Below are 14,648 nucleotides of genomic sequence, written 5' to 3'. Positions count from 1 at the left end.
ATATGAAGATTTTTTTTGAGATATGAAAACTCAAATAGATATTTTATATATGAAAACTTCCCTGAATGGGATTAACAGAAGATTAGAAACTTCAGGGGGAAAAACATCAGTGAATGTGAAGAGATTATGATAAGAACTATCCAAACTGATGCACAGAGGACACAAAAGAGTGAAAAAACAATCAGCATCGCTTCAGTGACCTGTGCAATAATAGATGTGTAAATGGAGACCCATGAAAAGGGAGAGAAAAGGGGAGAAGCAAAAAAAGCAATTTGAAAAAATAATGGCAGAAAATTCATAGAAAAGTAAAAATTACCTAAATGGACTCAAGAAGAAATAGAAAACCTGAATAGTCCTATATAAATTCATGAAATGTAATTCCCAGTTTAATTTCCTCAAAGATAACTCTAGGAACTGGTATCTTCACTGGTGAATTCTATGAAATATTTAAAGAAGAAATAATACCAATCTCACGCAAACAGACTATAGGGGATAGGGAGGAACTTCCTAACTCATCCTATGAGACCAACATCACTGTGACACCCAGTATTGCCCTTAGACTCAAGAAAACAGGCCTCTGCTCTGGGCCTTATGCCTCAGACACCCTGTTTAGAGTGTCTTCCTCAAGTTGTTCTAAGTCTCCCTCTAGTGCATCAGATTCTAATGCCATCTGGATGGGGGGTCTTGAATGTGGACCCTAATCATCCCAGATTCTTCTATCCTGCACATGATGTTCAATCAAATGCCCCAGGAACTTAGGGACTCACATCTCTGGGTCTTCCCAGGATCCCTTGGCAATGTTCCAGTTGCAGTAGGAGATCTGGCAATATTGCTTCTGCATGGTCATGCAAGACTGGGCTTCCACAATAATGCTGAAATGCTGATGTGGATTGGGTTTCTCTGATATCAGACAGAACGAGTTCAGCACTCTGGCCTGCATTCAGGGCCACGCCTTGGGTTTGAGCCACATGTTTGGTCCATGCCTGGACTCCCACCCATCCATATTCTCACTACAGTGCTGCCCACTGTTCTTGTTCTACCCATGGCACCTCATCTATCCAGCTGTGTGTGGTGGTGTGTAGAAGGTGGTTGACGCTGAAAGAGGTTGCATTTCAGGAATGCACTGATTACAGTCTACAAAGTTCTACCTTTATGCTATAAAATTCCAAATGGTGAATTTACCAAGATCTGGAAAAAAAAATGTGGTACACATTTTCCTGCATGCTCTGGGTAAAATGTGCATTTGTGGCCATCACCAAGAAAACACAGTGATAACCTTTACTCTCCCTGGAAGCTAATCTTGACAGGCAGTAGATGGATCCTGAGAAGTGACATAAACCTACATTAAACAATTGGCATTAGGGAATCATAAAGGTATGAAAATCTGTATTGTTTCCAGTATTGTGAGTAATAACAGCATGGCTACATTTTCTCAAGACAGGAGATGGGAATTAAGTCAGAAATAATACCTTTAATGATAAAGAACTGGAAACGATGGTCCTATATAGGAAGAAGCGGATACCAGGAAGAAACTTGATGGTGACTGCTTAGATAATACACACACACATAAATACCTCTGCTCTATCTGGTGGTTTTTTTTTTTTTTTTAAGTCTTTAGTAGACATCACATGGGCTCACAGATTTTGTAATATAATTTAAATCAAATCAAATTGTTTATGTAGACAAAGGCCTGGTGAAAGATATTTGTCTGGAGCCATAGATATTCTAGAGGCATTCCCACTAATATCAAAACCCAACACATCACACACACAAAAAATACCTACAGACCAGTATCCCTCAAGATCATAAACACAAAAATTCTTTTTTTTTTTTTTTTTTTTGAGACAGAGTCTCACTTAGTCGCCAGATTGAGTGTCAAGGTGTCATAACTCACAGCAACCTCAAACTCTTGGGCTCAATTGATTCTCTTGCCTCAGTTTTCATTTTTAGCAGTCTTGAACTCCTGAGCTCCAGCAATCCACCGCCTTAACCCCTCCAGAGTGCTAGGATTACAGATGTGAGCCACCGCCCCCAGCCAACACAAAAAGCCTTAACAAAATATTAGCAAGTTAACTCCAGCAATACATAAGAAGCATTATACTACAGTAAACATGTGGAGTTTATCCCGGTCATATAAGGTTTATTTAACATTATAAAAATCAATCTGTTCAGCTCAGTACCCGTAGCTCAGTGAGTAGGGCGCTGGCCATATACACTGAGGCTGGTAGGTTTGAGCCCAGCCCAGGCCTGCTAAACAATGACAACTGCAACCAAAAAACAGCCGGACATTGTGGTGAGTGCCTGTAGTCCCAGCTACTCGGGAGGCTGAGGCAAGAGAATTGCTTAAGCCCAAGAGTTTGAGGTTGCTGTGAGCTGTGACACCATAGCACTCTACTGAGAGTGACATAGTGAGACTCTGTCAAAAAAAAAAAAAAATCAATCACGGTATTAGTTGAATAAAGGAGAAGACCTTATGGTTATCTCAACAGATGCAGAGAGAGCATTTGACAAGATTAAATCCCCATTTATGAAAGAGCATCATGTGTGCTCAGGCCCAGGCACAGGCCCTTATGAAATAGAGACAGGCCTGACCCTGGTGGAGGGACAGATGCACCTATCATCCCAGAAATGAGGGGCTCAAGGCACAGGGAGGACCAGCTCACCACTGGTCAGTGCCACTGAGATTCAGATCTCTCCCTGTCTGTCTCTCTTCCTTTCCCTGTACCACAGTGTCTCCATATAAAGAATGGCTGGTTTCATTTAATGCAACCGCACTAACATACTGTCACTAAGAATGCTTTTAACTGAATCACTATTTCTGCTAACAATAAATTAACACCTATTTTTCACATTGAGATGTTCATGTGTATATTTTTAAGGTGTGAATTCAATATGCAAAGATTGCATTCTTTGATGTTCTATACTTGGGTCAGGAGACAGTGTTGTAGAATGGCAGATTAACCCATTTTGGAGACCCTCTTTCAGAAAAAGTATGTAATAAGAAACAAAATTAGGTTCAAACACGAACATTTATTCACAACAAATCAGGAATATTATAAAGCTAAGAAATACCACAAGCATAAAATCTGGAAAAGTAAAAAATATTCTCACTAATTGCCTGCCACCCTTCTATGCTACTTTATTCTCATCTTTATTTTTTCTTTTGATTCACATTTAATAGAAAGATAATGCGTTTTTGCTCTAGCACCGTTAGTCAAATGGTTTCTTCTTATTATTATTGACAGTCAGGATTCATAAAACGTGCAACTTCATGCACAGATGGACTGTCTGTATGGTTTGTGACCTATAATCAGAGATCTTTATAAATTCTATTTTAACAAGTCCTATCAAAAAGAAAATAAATGATGCATTTATATTTGGATGCACTGCCTTATCAATTATATTCCTGCAGGAGAGAAGTCCAGACCAAAACCAAGTTGTAGAGGGCCTCCACATGAGCAACTTCCAAATTCCCTACTTTCTCTCATCTTTCTTTGTCACACCCAGGACTTGGCTTAACTCAGAGCAGCTACAAGGCCAGCTCTCTGGTGTCTGACGTGCTGAGTCCTTCCCCAACTCTCTTCCCCTCCAGCTTAGAAGATCTTCATCTGGTTGCGACAGGGACTTGTGATGCCCACTGGCATCTTCTCTCAAATCATTGCTGTGTCACATTGGGCTGAAGACTTTGGACATTCTTGCTCTCAGGGTGGTGGGTACCTTCAACCTTGTAACTGGCCTGGGGCACAGAGACCCAGAGGGAAGAAATTCAATAAATAGGAATGAGAAGCATCGAGGTTAAGTCACTCGAGATGCCACCACCCAGTGGGACCAAATTCCTACTCAGGCCTATTTTCAGGCCGATTTCCCTTGACACATGCCCTTCCTTTAAAGTTCTAAAGTTATTTAATTTTTGCAGATAACATTCTCTAAGTTAACTTCTTGCCATACAAGCTAATAAAAAAAAAGTTATTTGGGGCACAAAATGCTCTATTATCTTGACATCAATGGAGACTACAACCAGGAGAAAAGACTTTCCCTGATGAAAGGCCTGAACCGAAAGCCTCTGTGCAGCTCAGCCGTGGAGGGACGTGGCTGTAAGCCCTGAAAACTGGGGGAAACTGTTCACGCTTCTAAAAGTTATTGTTTTTTTTTTTTTCACCTGCAAAGTACTCTTTCAAGTAGTAAAAAGAAAAAAAAAATTATCAATCCCATACCCCAGTTAAAGATTTCTCTCTCCTTTTGTGCATGCTGACCCAGGACTAGAATAGAGGCTGCTTTTCTTACTGTATGGCCTTCCCACACTTTATTTAGACATGAAATTCTAATAAATTAAAAATGACCATCTATATGTACAGCATGCATATAAATAATATTTATAATAAGTATATATTCTTTTGTATTATATAAAATATTACGTTTAAAGTCAATACAAGAAAAATAATTTGAGAAGGGCCGTGGGATAAATCCCAGAGGGCCAGCTAACTGTACATGACCCTTCCTGGCTTCTTTCTCCTGCCCATTCTCGCTCTCCACGGGGACTCTCTTTCCTCCCTCTCACAGATTTCTGGGCATTTGCTAGCAAGCGTTTCTCAACTCATTATTTTTGCCCACTTATCAGCCTTCAGCCCTTTCTCTGTATTCCTGTCCACAATGTCCCTCTCCCCAACAATCCTCATTCTTTTTCTTTGAGACCAGTGGGTTTCATAGCCTGCACTGGGAATGGTGGACATTCCCCACCGCTGAGAGACCTGACCCCTTTTCTCTCCAGAAATGACAGGCGAGGGGGCCAGGACAAGGATGTGGGCGGGAACAGAATGGACCTGGGATCCTGCCAGGCCCCCCACTAACTTTAACAGTATTCTTTTGTGCTCCCCACCGCAGGGAGGGTCGGAATTGAAAGCATTTGTCCCAGGACCCTGTGCGTTTTGCTGTTAAATCGTTTGAGGATTGTTAAGCGATTAGCATATTGATTATTGCTAGAGACCACCAAATTCTGGGTCTTCTCAAGATCCTCAAACATTCCCCCGTTCCTTTAAACATCTCAGCCATGGCCCTTTCAGTCAGCGACCAGATACGATCATAATAGAGAGGCAGAGAGACTAGAAAAGGTAGACGCGAATAGAATGGCATCGTTCATTGCCTTTTGTACCAAATTCTCAAGTTTACCTTCCTAAAGCAGAAAGAAAACTAATCTGCCTGAAAGGAGAAGAAAATGAATACTCAGTTCTAATAGCCTAGTGCCTAGGAGCTCCAGCTGAGGGATCCGGCAGCTTGGCTTTGACTCCCAGCTCCGCCATTCACTGTCGGGGGGCCTTTGTTATTAACCCCACTGAGCCTCAGTTTTCCCATCTGGAAAGTGGAGATAAAAATATCCCCTACCTCACAGGGCTTTTGTAAGCATTCGATGAAATGGCTCTGAAGTGCTTGGCCTTGCACTTCTTATTATAATACAAACTCAAAAGACAGAAGCCAGTACTACTTTGTCAAGGCGATGTAGTGGGAAGTAAAGGGAAAATTAGAAGCATAAGGCATTTGCTGCCCTTCGTGAACTCACGGTCCCGTGGAAGAAGCAAACATGAAGAAAAGAGAAATAAGAATATAATTCCAGAAAAGGTTGATGTTACAAACGATAGTCATCGCAGGGAATTCTGAGACGAGAGGAACTTGTGAACATGGAGAAAGGGACCAAGATGCCATAAAGGGCCCTAGGACTTTTTATTTGCAACTTTAGAAAAATCAGTAATTTTCTATGTATAGCAATTCCTACACTGTTTTAATCTTCCTTAAAGTTCAGAGGCAGCGGGAAATTATACAAGATTTTGAAGAACAAAGTCTGTGACCGCACACATTAAAATTGGCCTGGGTCCTAACCTCTGGCACTAATGGCTATGGGGGTCACGTCAAAAGGAAGAGCTGGAATAAGCTCTTAATGAGGTGACTATGGAGAGGACCACGAGGTGGCCTGCTTCTGTCTTATGATGGGAGAGACGACTTGCAGAGACAACCACTGATCTTATCAGCTCTACCTCCGTCAGTTGGTCTTCATTCTAATCACCCCCAAGTCAAAGTCACCTTTAAGGCACTCTGCACCACTGTGTCCTCAACTCCTGTGTCACCCACAAGGACCAATCCAGGCCAGAAGATGAAAAAATTATTTTTTCATCAAATAATTTATTATTTCTCATATTAATAACGGTGAAACTTATTTAATAAAAAAGAGTAGCCATTTTTCCTCTAATCTTTTTTAACTTTATTTCTTTGCCTTTTTGCTGAACTTTCTTGGAGGTTTCCTTATTTTTATCTTGCAATTTTTCTTTCTTTTTTTTTTTTAGTTCAAGTCCAACCGTATTTTTTATTCCTTTTTTCACATTCTGCATGGTCTTTGTACGTGGCTATGGATGAGGAAAAATAGTTATTGCTTCTTAATACACGTATGAAAATTATGCAGACAGATTTAATACAGATTTTGGTCCACTGAAGCAAGTAACAGTATCAGACCGTAGTGTTCCTCTTATTTCTGAGCAAAAATTCACAAACTCCTCTAACCCAGTCCCCACAAACAGAGCCCTCAGTTCTTAATTTGTACTGGTTGTCCCTGGTTCCCCATGAGAACACACGAGCCCAAGTCCTACTATATCCCCAACAGTGCATTTTAACTGGAGAAGACCATTGTGGTGGCCTGGCAGGAATGTTACCCTTTTGTGGCAGCAGGCAGCCCGGGAGAGTCCCTTCACAGACCACTGTAATTCTGTGTCCTGGTACAGGCAGGCTGGCCATAGTAACCACGCTTTGAGTGTTCTGAAAGCAGTTGGCAGTATTTTTCCTCTTTGGTGTCACTGCCATAACTTCCTCTACTGTCCTGATAAAGTCTGGAAGAACCTTTCTGTGGCTCAGGGGGTCTGGAGCTGGTGTACTGAGGCAGGCTGGGGTCTAGCTTGTGTGCTTTGATTGGAACTTGCATAGATGTCAGGACGTTTCTGAGCAATTTCCATCCTTGCTCAAAGTCACTGATGAGGCAGCTGTCGTAATTCAGATAGTCCGTACCCATGGTGGTTAAGCAGGACATGTGGTCTTCAGGGTCATCGTCCATCCCTTCCATCTTTCCTTCTGACACCCACACTGCTTCTCCTTGCTGATGTTGAACGTTGTCCTTCAAGCTGCCAAACCAGCTGTCATTGGCTGAATTCAGGTTGATTGTAGCCATAAAAATATGTGCCCACGTTTTTTTACGCTTGTTGGCCTGATCAAACAGCTTCCGAGAACTTTTGTTGGATGCTGGATTCAACCTCTATCTCATGGTTTTGATATCTTGTCTAGAATCTTGGTTGAAAAAAAATCACAGTTGGGAGCCACTGTGTACAATTCAACAGGTCCACAGCTTTCAGAGTCACATCCAGTGATGCATGCTTATCCTGTTCAATCATTTGCCTCACGGTATTTAACCGAACCACTCCACTGGATTTCTCAGACCCTGCATCTCTCAGTTCTGTTTTAGCAGTTTGATACAATTCAGGTAACTCATTTTCCAACTTTTCCATTGCTATATCAGCTATGGGGCCAAATAAGACCACAGGTCTTTTGAAACCAGCTTCTCTCAGCAAAACCCTCACATAAGCTGGGAACTTGGTGCTCACAGACACGACAGCTGTTAGGTCTTCCCGACTCTTCCTCAGGTTCTTCTTCTCCCCAGATCACTGGCGGTGCATTTTCCAGAAATCCGCCCTGTCCTCAGCATTGTCTCTCTGGGCATTCTGAACACTGGCCATTTGTTCGGCTCTGTTTTTGTTGGGGATTAAGCCTTTCTCCAATTCATTTCCGATCCTCACAGCCAGCCAGTGGCTCCGCTTGCTGTCATACAGAGTGTCCGCCACTCAAAGACCTCTCCCCTGGTGAAGGCCAGGCTCCGTGGCACTTCCTTCTCACTTTTGAAGTGGCTTCTTATAAAAAACGAATCCCCTCTGCCACAAGCCAGGACGTCTCTACACACATCTAAAATGGTCCCCATTTCACCTTTAGGGATTTCTAACAGGTTCAGAACAGCGTCCTCCCAAACCAGCCCTCTGAAATCGTGTGTCTTTTCCTTCAGAACCAGGTCTCCTTCTTGAAGGCCTTCCTGCTCTGCAGAGGTACCCTCTTGGATGCCAGCAACAAATATCATGGGTCATTGCCACCGGCCAAGGGGAGGCCCACGCTGGCTCCCTTCTTGAATCTCACCATTTTGGTGTTAGGCCTATATATTGCTTCATCTTCAGGACTAGGATGAAGAAAAGTTCTCGGTGCTTTTGGTTGAGGAGCTGGGGGTTCCTCTTGGTACCTGGGCTCCTTTTAGTCTCTGTGACAACCACAGCTATAATATCCCCTGTGGACTTAAAGTGAGCGGGTGTGGCACTCATCTTGGACAGTCTGCTCAGCACATCTCCTCTTGAACTTGGCCTTTCTTTCAGCTTCTCATTTGAGGAATGATCATCATAATCAGAATAATGTTGGCATCTCTCCTCTGGAGAAAATGATCATTTTGACTCTATTTCTGAGATATCTTCTTTTTCCAAGTCACTATCGTTTAAGGACCGGATATTGACGAGGGTCTGCCTGCTGTCTCATGACACCACTAGCTGTAGTTTTCCTCTTGACTTTTCCATCAATCTCCCGGTATTCATTAAAGACATATTCTCAGTGACAGTTCCATTGGTTTCCAGTATTATGTCCCCTTCATGAAGGTTGCCGTCTTTAGTTGCCGGGCCTGTTCTGGTCATTTCTTTTATGAAGATCTGATTCCAAGCCGGAGGCCATACTTTTCATTTGCTTTGTTTTTCATCAGAAGGACCCCATGGGCCTGTCCAGGTCCTGCTGGTATGCATGCCTCGGCTGCCCCTTCTGCTCATGGCTGGAGCGGCGGGAGCGCAGGTGCTCCCAGCTGTGGGCCACCAGGTACCCGGCATTGTGCTGGGCTCTGTGGCTGTAGACCGGGCTGTACGCCAGATCGAAGTCTGGGTCGTAGTCCTGGCGATAGTCAGGGTTGATACTTCCTTCAGCCATGGCTGTGGTCCCGGTGCTGGGGTGGCCCAAAGTCATGGTCCAGGTCTCGCTCCAGGCTGTGGCCACGGTTGCCGTCACGGCTGAGGCTGCGCTCCCAGCCGTACCCTCTGATGGGAATGCCCCCGCTCCGGGCTGTCCTCCCAGCTGCGGCTTCTCCCCAAGGTGGTTGCTCTGCCGGCTCCTCTCGCTGTACCCGCCGCAGAAACTTCTGCCATCAAAGTCATCCATCACCTCAAAAGCCGGTTGCTGTGGGTGAACAGAGGGCTGGCCTGCAGTGGCCACCTGCACTTTCCGGGGCCTCTTGACCACAATAGCAGCGACCTTCCCGCTTTTTCTCAGGGGCTGAACTGCAAACGGACAAAGCACATCCTCCATGGAGGTGCCATTCACCGTGACCACTCTGTCATTTCTTGAAGCTGCCCATCCTTAGGCCCGACGGGGAGCACATCAGAGAGGACAATCCACGTTTCTCCATTTTCAAAGTGGGGGTTATCTCTGCCTCCAGATGCTGCAATTCCAAACCCTCTTTCGGAATCCTTTTCCTTATCAGCTCTTCCTTGCCTGGGGCCCGAATTCTAAGGGTATACGATGTTCATATTAAATATTAAAACTGGACTTTTCAGTACCATATACTCCAGGTTATCTCTTCACCCCTTTTCCAATAATTCCAATAAGAGATATATCTCGCAGTTTTTCAATTGAGTTCTTCAGTTGCTAACAGCTTTTTAATTTCCACCTCAGCCTCTCAATAGCCAGGACTATAGGCACAACCCACCATGCCTGGCTAATTTTTTAAATTTTATAGATATGGTGGTCTCACTATATTTCCCAGGCTAGTCTCCAATTCCTGGACTCAAGCAATCCTCCTGTCTTGGCCTCCCAAAGTGCTAGGATTATAGGCATGAGCCACCACACCCAGCTTATCATATGTTTAATAAAGTATATTATATTCTACAGTAGAGATAAGCAGAGAAAATAAAATTCACATATCAAAATAGAATCAACAAGACTGATGTAAAATATCCATGTCAAACTTCCTATTCTTATTTTTTTTGGTTTTGAGACAGGTTCTCATTCCGTCACCCAGGCTAGATAGAATACAGTGGCCTCATCATGCTATTGCCCAGGCTGGCCCCAAATTCCTGACCTCAAGCAATCTTCCCAAGTTGGCTTCCTAAAGTGCTAGAATACAGGCATGAGCCACCATACCTGGTTCCAAACTTCCTACTCTATAAACAGAGATTGTATTTTCTTTTTCAAGTTCACATAAAATACTCATAAACATAGCTAAGTACTAACCCACAAGGAAAATCTCACAAGCTCCTAAAATAAATAGTCCCAGGTCCAGTTGCCATGGGAGAAAATATGGTGGCCACTTAATTGTCCGAAAAGAGCTAAAGACTTCATAGATAAGATCATTTTTAAAATTTAGAAATAGAAGCATAAATGCACCAAGTAGCAATGCAAACAACTTTCTAGGTAAAGGGAATGAATTAATTAACGTTTCTAGAAAAAAGAAAAGGATAGAGACAGGGCAGGAAATGAGGATGGAGAGGTGCTTCCTTCAGCTCCCTTTGCAGGAGTTTGGACTTCATTTTGAGGGGAACTTGGAGGAATTTTAAGCAAGAGAGTGACTTGGGCAGATTTGCATTTTAGAATGACCTCCCCAGATTCAATGTAGATGCTGAAAACAGGGTATCTTTTTTTTTTTTTTTTGATAAGGCATAAAATAAGGTAAGGCATAAAAATGGAAACGAGCGGTGAGTGGGAGAATTATCTATGGCAAAGCCATCCAGTAGAACTCCCTGCAGTGATGGGAATGTCCTTGGTCTGCCCTAATACACTATAGCTACAGCAGAGCATTTAAAATGTGTCTAAAGAACTGAATTTCTAAGTTTATTTCATTTTAATTGACTTAGCCTCAGGAGTTTAGTGGACAGTGTAGCTCTAATTAGAAAGTATGGGTGTGCATCTTTAAGTCTTAAAAATATTGTCATTAAGGCATAATTGGCATAAAATAAATTGCACGTGTTAAAATGCACATTTTGATGTTTTGATAGATACAAATCTATGACCATAGTCAAGATAGTGAGTATATTGGTCGTTCCTAAAGTTATACGTAAAATTAATGCTCCTGAAAAACAGATGCTAGATAAGCAGAGAAGGACCCTCCACTGTATCAGCTCATACTTTGTCTACTTTAAGGGGGAAAAAGTGCAGCAAAAACCACCAAAAAGCTTCATATCATCTTTATTTGTTTGCAATTTCTACATTAAAGAGAGAATCGTACAACTGAAGTTCTAGGATAGGATAGAAGAAAATTGAGACACAGAAAATGATCAGGAGAAAGAAAAGAACGAGGCAATTTCTTCACTCTGGATCTTCCTCATGCCTCAAGGGAGGAGCTGTCAACTATTCTTGGATTATTTTTTGGCATGAAATTTGGACGACTTTCAATAAATTACCATTAGGCCCATACTTGAAGAATTATATTGTCCTTGGAAATTTATTCTGCGATTAAGAATTTTCCGAATATACTGTTTTTTGTTTTCATATTATACATGTTACCACTTAAATATTTCCATAGCGTGGGACTTCTAGAATATATATGGACTAATATGGGAAAGTTCTCAATATTCCCAGAAATAGACAATAATTTGACTATTTACATTTCTCATTTAAAGAGGTCAAATGGGGGAACATTTTACCTCTTTAAATGAGAAACGTAAAAACACAAGTTTAAACACATGTCAATCTTAAGACCTGCTCCTCTTTTCATCTTGGACTTTGGGGATCAAAGAGGGTGTACATAGGTGTTCCTGGGGGCTGGCTCTGATGGTGTCTAACATGGAGTGGGTGTGCTCCTGGGCAATCGCCCTTCTCCTGAAGGATTTTTAAGACAAATTTTTAAAACAAAATTTTCTTGTGGAAAAATTAGTCCTAATGATTTAGGAACTCTCTGTACAGGCTGACATGAGCCTCTTTGTTGAATAGTAAAGATGAAGGAATTCCTTTTATTTAAAAACATATTTGTGGCCAGTTATGGTGGCTTACACCTGTAATCCTAGCACTCTGGGAGGCCCAGATGGGCTTGAACTCAGGAGTTAGAGATCAGCCTGAGCAAGAGTAAGACCCCATGTCTACAAATAGAAAAATTAGCTGGGCGTTGTGGCAGGCACCTATAGTCCCACCTACTCAGGAAGCTGAGGCATGAGGATGGCTTGAGCCCAGGAGTTTGAGGATGCTGTGAGCTATGATGATGCCAGGGCACTCAACCCCACAGCAACAGAGTGAGACTCTGTCTCAAAAAATAAAAAATAAAAATAAATTATAATAAATTTAAAAAATATGTATTTGTGATATATCTAAGCACTCTACTTATCGCTGGCCTTCCATTTTCCTTCCCATAAACTCTGCTCTGTATAGAGCAACAGCATTTCCTCCATCCATCCATTTATTTATTGCAATCACTGAAGTACTCAGTGTGCCAGCCCCTTCCTAAGAAATGGAGATACCACAGTGAACAGCAGCAAAGAGTCCCGCTCTCATCCTACGCATACTGTGGTAGACCTGAGTAAGACAGAATAGTAATATAATAGGATATAACCAGTACTATAGGGAAAACACAATAGAGTAAGGGTGGTGAAAATGGCCACAGGAGCAAGAGTTGTTATTTTACATGATTTTGTCAAGAAAGTCACTGATAAGGTAACATTGAATCAGATTTCTGCAGCTAATGGAGGAATGAGCTATGTGAATACATGAGGAAAGTCCCTGTGGGTTTTGTTTTGTTTTTGGTATATTTGAGATTGGCTGGGTTAGAGCAAGCCAGAGGTCAGGGAGATGGCAGGGCTCAGACCATGAAAGAGAAAGGAAATATTATACCAGGGACCTGGGCTTTTACCCTAAGAGACATCAGAAGTTATCAGAAGGCTTCAAAGAGAGATGTGATATTATTAGTACGTTTTTGAATGGATTGGTCTGAGGCCACTGTGGTAAGAATAGGTTTGACATGATGAGGGAGGCAGAATAATAGGCATGTCCTCATCCGTAGAACGTCTGAATTTGTTATGTCACATGGCAAAGGGGAATTAAGATTGCAGATAGAATTAAAGCTGCTAATCAGATTCAAAGTTATAGGGAGATTATCCTGGATTATCCAGCTAAACCCAATATAACCACAAGAGTTCTTATAGGTGAAAGAGGGAGGCAGAGGAGTAAAGGGAAATTAGGGAAATTTAAATAAACCATTAACAAAACAAACTCAGCCACAAGAAAGAAGTATTAAGTGAGTTTCTGAATGAACAAAGGTTAAATTGTTCTGGGGCTATTTTTATTATTCACATGTCATTAGGGAAGAAGGAAACTGTTTAATCATATAATAGCTCAGATTTTACTGTAAAGCAAGTTTCAATTCTCTGCATCTTTAGACAATTTTAATTGGTAAAAAAGATACAGCTTTATCTGAAAAAAAAAAAAATAGAGTTAATACAATAGAAAAATCCAGGTCAAAGCTTACTTCTGCACCCATGGAGTAAAAATCTTTCAGTGAGTTGAAGCACATTAAAACATGCTCATTATTTTCTATGCCTATGCACACTTTGAATTCTTCATATTGCTTTTCCCAGGCATCCAGATGGGTTCTAAGAAAAGCTCTACTGAGATTACATTTTGTCTGCATGGTTAAAAGAAGGAGTATTGGCACTCTCCTAATTTGGTGGTGGTTTTTAACTCAAATTCCAGATTAAAGAGGTTTAAATTCCTGCAATTACAGCTCTAGAAAACACATCAACGGATCTTCACAGATTTACCTTCATTAGAAATTGTACGCCTGAAAAGACGAGAGAAAATGACATCTTTATTCCTTCTGTGGATCCATTCTCTGGATGTTACAGAGATCTCTCACCTTAATTCTAACTCATTTAAGACATCCTAAGAGAAAATCAGGTGACTGGATCCCAGGATGACTATGCGTCCCATTAATTACTATTTTCATGGAGCCATAGAACTTCCTGTGGTTAATGGTGGATACACTCTGGTGCTCTGTGGGATAGGTGGTCAACTCAGAAACACTGGGACATCAAGGGGGTCTTGAGAAGCCATTTAAATTTATTTCCCTGCTTTCAGGCAGAACTACTGGGGAAATATGAGACACAATCATATTTTACAAAGGCTTTCAAGAAACTAAATCCAGGACATAAGAAAAATAATTTAAAAAAAACCAAATACCCTAGTGTCTATCTAGCCACCTCATTGCCATGGTTAAGATCTTTTAAATTGATAAGGCTAGTAAAGCCAAGCATGACACAATTAATCTCTGCATGTCAACACATCAGTCAACTAGATATAACTCCCTAGAAAGTATGCATAACTCAGATCTTCACTTCAAGAAAGAAGAGTTCAAACTCCTCATCTTTTTTAAAGAGCTTCTAATCCAATGTGACTTCCATTCTTTGTAGAATAAAATAGTGATTTCAGGAGGGTGAAGTCACCTATCCCATTTCTATTTATCAGAACTAGTCAAAATTCGGAATTTTCAAAGTTTGTTGTTGATTTTGTTTCTTCACTTAGAAATTTACTTTTCATAGGAACTGTGAATGTGCTTTAAGAAC

At 41.6% G+C, this 14,648-nt stretch overlaps 1 pseudogene; it reads right to left on the bottom strand.

The window, feature by feature from the left end:
* Positions 1-5,187: 5,187 nt before the first annotated feature.
* LOC100957429 lies at positions 5,188-11,513 on the bottom strand (annotated as a pseudogene).
* Between the last annotated feature and the right edge of the window lie 3,135 nt (positions 11,514-14,648).

This window comes from Otolemur garnettii, unplaced genomic scaffold (assembly GCF_000181295.1).
Source record: "Otolemur garnettii isolate 467f Iridium unplaced genomic scaffold, OtoGar3 scaffold00042, whole genome shotgun sequence".
Taxonomy (NCBI): domain Eukaryota; kingdom Metazoa; phylum Chordata; class Mammalia; order Primates; family Galagidae; genus Otolemur; species Otolemur garnettii.
Note: the sequence above shows the minus strand (reverse complement) of the source record. Positions and strands in the feature narration are given on the sequence as shown.